Source organism: Medicago sativa, chromosome 7 (genome assembly GCF_051527215.1).
Source record: "Medicago sativa cultivar Bolivia chromosome 7, Bolivia_mono, whole genome shotgun sequence".
Taxonomy (NCBI): domain Eukaryota; kingdom Viridiplantae; phylum Streptophyta; class Magnoliopsida; order Fabales; family Fabaceae; genus Medicago; species Medicago sativa.
In genome coordinates, this window is record NC_140755.1 from 56,841,912 (window position 1) to 56,847,048 (window position 5,137).

Genomic DNA, 5,137 nt, shown 5'->3' on the forward strand with positions numbered 1-5,137 from the left:
TTCGTTCATCTAGCCCTTGGCAGTCTTGTTAGTATCCCATCCTTGATTTATCTGAAATATAATAATTCTTCCACGCTTCCAAAGTTATCAGTATCATAAATAAAGGAGTCTTTAATCATATGCAATTATATTCAACTGGAACTAACTATTCTTTGTCCTCCTCCAATTTACTTGGCCATGTTAAATCCAAACTAACTTCTATTCAACTTTACTTACTTGACGGTAGACGATACAGATGAAAAGATTTTACCGATATCATACATATTTTCAAACTTGAATTAAACTGATTATATAACAAGGCCGAATTCTTCTAAGTAATAAACAATAGTAACATGGAGCAATGTAGCATAAACACAATTACGAACATAAAAAAGGATGAGTAGAATAAGCTTTCACGCATTCATGGTTATTATGGTTATCGTCGAACACAATGTTCTTTGTCGGCGTCAAGCTCTGCCATGCTCGAGGTGTTTTCGTGTACGAAAGCGTCTTCGTAACCCACTCCTAGGCGGTCTCTCTTTGACTGCTATTCCTTCACGAGCGCAGAACATCTCAAATTGTTTGGCGGATACGGGAGCAGAATCACTTTGAACTGTTACTTCACCGGGCGTTGGATTTGTGCAATTCTCATTTTACAACCTGCAAGGACGTTTTGACAAACAAGCACAACCCAAGCATATGTGTATACCAGTACTAATAATCCAATTCATTGTGATAGCGTGTATCAAGGATCAATATAAAGTTGCTAATGTGTGTTTCATGAAATTCATTCACGCTATTTTAGCTTTCCAATTCCACATGTATTTTTGATCTTTGTTTATAAAAAATGGTACTAATGTTTGAACGAACGCGCGTACTTTACTCTATCTTAACTTGAAGCTAACTCACCCGATATCTTATTTTTCTAAATCTGACGTAACTCGCCCACTTCATCCTTCTTCTTTTATACTTCTCCTCTTAAATTGGACTTAGCTTGATTGATATCTTATCTTCTACTCTTCTTCGTGATCCTATTATATTTGAATTAACTCGCTTATATTTTAACTTTTACACACTCTCCTTATTAAATCGAAACTAATTCTTTTATTCAACTCTATCCCCTTACTTCTTTCTCGCCCGAACTTGGGACTAATTCTTCGTTAAAGTCCTTTTTTTTTCTTTCCCCTAACTCGCCCAATATGTATATTATACTCCCCTAACTTGAAATAACTCTTCCATCTTCTACTAAATTGGAACTAACTACCCTTCTTGTTATCTTATTTTTTGCTCCTCATACACTCACTCGCCCACCAGAATAAATATTTTCGCTAAAATAATGTGTTAGTGAAGGATAACAGCATGTCAGTTGACAATCCATATATTATGTATATGCACCAAAAAATAACTCCAGATTAAATGAGGCAGTCAACTCATAAAACTAATGCTTTTCCAAAAATGCGAAGCGCCAATTTGTTGATTGGATAAATTATTAATTTTGAAATACCTCAGGTATATGGTCATCCCTTAGTGTTTGGATTGCAATTTGCTATGAAGAATTCCCCTGTTTACGATTGCCTGCTAGCCTTGTTTTGTAGATTTCTCCAATTCCAGAGGCATCACCAGAGATGGGTGCTGATCAACCGAATTTCAAAAGCCACTGTTAAAAAACTCCAGCAGCACATCTATACATCCCTCGAGCAATACTTCAAGCACAGATTGGCATATGAATAGCTGTGCACATGGTTGTCAATGCCTCCGAAGATGAGTTTGATACGGTTTCTTGGTGGCATCATTGACGATGGGGTTGTTGAATGGGGACGACATGTTCAGAAAACAAAGCAAAACAAGAAACATAGTGAAGCTTTCATAATCAATAGTCTGTAGCATGAAGTCCTCACAAAATTATATGTTTACAATTGATATTCCAAATTAAATATATTTGTCAAATAATCTATATTCAGCGGAATCGGGAAATTGGAAAAGCATATTAAAATCCAGGATTAAAGTAAAGTATAAGTCTATATACCTTTGTGTGGACAAACAGCTAGTTAGATTATTTCATAAAATCATGTAGGAAACATTAAAGAAAGAATATATTAATGTAACGGAAGTGTTAGTTTACTGGTCCCAAAAACATATAGTAAAATATATGATCAAAGAACCGTACATGGTGTATATAGGATTGTTAAAATTCCATAAGTGCATCATGGATAAGCTTGTGAGTTTATCCATAAAATATGATGGATCTATGAGGCTAACATGACATGCTATGTGCATCAATTAACATCGACATGTGCATACATAAAAACAGCGTGTATGTGTAAGCCACTAATATTTAATTACTGACCACACAACATTCAGACAAGTCGAAGAGCCACATGAAAATTAACAAAGAATTAATAATCGCGATCGATTTTCATGAGACTTATGTATCGCTAATATCATTGGAAAAAGTGAACGGAATTGAATTTGATATAACCTGGATTATTTGGGCGATTAAAAAACAAACTTGAGTGCGAGAACTTGCTTGTTGATACCGATTGGAAAAAATTGACCGCCTCAGGGCAGCTTTCGTCCTCCGATTCTTCTATGGAAAAATTGATGTCTATGGTGATTTGGTCTTCGCCGGCCACCGTCTTTCCGAGGTTGCCGGGAAGTTTTTAGGGTTATGAGTGTGGTCTAGGCTAGTTTTACCTTTTCCCACAGACGGCGCCAATGTACTTGTAAAAAGTACGGTAAGGGATTCTAGGGTTAAGAATCGTATGATAGGGTTTTAACTGATGATTCCGATCCCTTGAGAATGCTCCCAAGAGTAGTATTTATAGCCCGCTGTGGGCTTGGGTTTCGGTTGCTTGGTTCCCAAGCAACATGGGTATTTATGTATTTTAGGCGGTTTCTAGAGGTTTCTGGAAGCTTAGAAGGGCGGTGCCTTAAGATGGGCGCGCCAGAGGCTCGGGAGCCCTTCTGGAGGGTGCCCGAGCCCTTCTAGAGGTCTTTAGAGCCTTTCTGGAGGTCTTAGAGCCTTTCTGAAGGGCTTCTAAGCCTTTAGGAATATTATGACGGTTCACTATTAATTTTTAATTTTGTAACTATACCTTTGGCCAATTGATTAGCCACTACTTATTCTATCTCTTTTAATTCATTATTAGTATAGTACTCCTCCACTAAATTGTTTTAACGTGAGATTTTACTAGGCTGTTATGGTTGATTGAAATTCCTTGACTTATAAAATTCCAACAAACATACATTCTGAGTGGCATAAATAGTGGCCTGCATATTTCATTATATATAGTGTCTTTTGCAAGAAGAATCACACATGTTTGGTGTTCATCTTCTACGTTTTGTTTCATGTGTTTGAGAATTAAAAATATGTTGTTACAATTGGAAATATAGTGTACTATGAAAGAGGAATTTTATATTGGGTTGTTGTTGATGTTTTGTTTGGTGTATTTAGCAATTGACAATACATGGTTTGAGTTTACTTCCTCCTTGATAAAATTAAAAGAAAAAAAACTATGCAATTTTGAGGATTTTACTTTTGTGTCTTTCTTTCAATTTCTTAATTTAATTATATCTAATGGATGATTTGAACCACTCAAGTTTCCTCAACGCACGGGTTAAAAAGTATGCAAGTTTTCTTGCTACTCACATATATCTTTGATATTCATTGATATATGTAGTAAGATAGAGACTAAGTTAATCTATTATATAGATTGGTCAAATATTTTTATCTACATCCTGAAGGTGAGAAAAACACAAGAAGGGGGGTTGAATTGTGTTTTGAAAAATTCTTCAATTCTCCTAAAACTGAACACACTGATCAAAAGCTAAGTGAGACAGCTTCTGAAGTGATGGTCAGAATCTAAATGCAGCGGAATAAAACAGAGAGAGTGAAGAAGAACGACACAAAGCAATTATACTGGTTCCTTCCACAATCCGGAAGTAGTCCAGTCCCCCTTGCACTTCCAAGGAGATTTCACTAAGAGTAATATCTGATTACAATTGCTCAAGCACACAAGCAAGAGACTTCCTTTGCTCAAGCACACAAGCTAGAGACTTCCTTTGCTCAAGAACACAATCAAGAGACTTCCTGCTCAAGCACAACTGCAAGAGACTTCCTAACTAAACAAAATTACACAGAAAATTGTTTAAGGTTGAACACTTGATATACAATCAGAGGTGCTCACAATATAAATCAGATACAGACTCAATGGACTTAAGAATTTCTAAGATATGACTTTGAGACACAGAAATTCTAAGTGAATGCAGAACAATTTCAGCAGAGGTTTGGCACTTGTAAAAATGTTGTGAGTCTTTCGTTCAGCGTTCTTGCATTACCAAATCTCTAGGTCTTTACTCCTTTATATAGAGGTGTGAAAGAGACGTTGTGAAATTGCCAGCACACCAAAGAGTCGTTGTTGAAGCTTGATCTTTCACCAATGATATTTTGCCTGATTTGGTTGTTGTCCTATGAAGAACAAATTTGAAATCCATTCCTTATCCAAAGGAACATCTTTGCAGGCGAAGCCGTATTCTGAAGCTGTTTTCTTGTCTTGTAGCGTGGACACAAAACAGAGTAGTGGAGAACGTGGTTGTACAATTCGTACAAAGTACAATGTCAACGCTTTCGTCCAAATTGCAAGCACATGCCTTCAAACACCTTTGAAATGACCGTTGCAATGTTCCACTAATTTTCTGCTGTGTTTTCGAATCCAATAGACAGCTTTTGCAATGTAGATTCTTCAATCTTTGAATCTTCTGCAAATCCAGTTGATCTTCAACTTCTGGTGAAATGACTTCTGATGAGGCAGCTTCTGATGATGCAGCTTCTGATGATGCAGCTTCTTCTGCTTCTGATGATGCAGCTTCTGATAATGTGGCTTCTGGACCTCTTGTCTTCAGGAGCACTATTCTTCAGGAGCGCGTTTTACTCTCTTCAGGAGCAGCTTGACTTCAGGAGCGTTTTCCACTTTCAGGAGCGTATTGCCTTCAGAATCGTCTAAGCTTCATTTCCATTTGCTCTTTATTTGCTCATTCAGAACCAATTAATGATGTAACTTTAACTATGGTCTTGTGCACTTTGAACAAATATTAGCTAGTCCAATTTACAATTTTTAATACCTTGTTATCATCAAAACTCTTTGAGGTTCATTGTTAA

The 5,137-nt window shown here is 36.6% G+C and overlaps 1 long non-coding RNA gene across 1 annotated transcript; it reads right to left on the bottom strand.

The window, feature by feature from the left end:
- Window positions 1–236: 236 nt before the first annotated feature.
- On the bottom strand, window positions 237–2,939 carry LOC146906989 (uncharacterized). The gene is made up of 2 exons (XR_015019408.1): window positions 1,484–2,939; window positions 237–639 (listed from the first exon to the last, which is right to left on the bottom strand). It is a non-coding gene; the product is annotated as an uncharacterized LOC146906989 (long non-coding RNA).
- Between the last annotated feature and the right edge of the window lie 2,198 nt (window positions 2,940–5,137).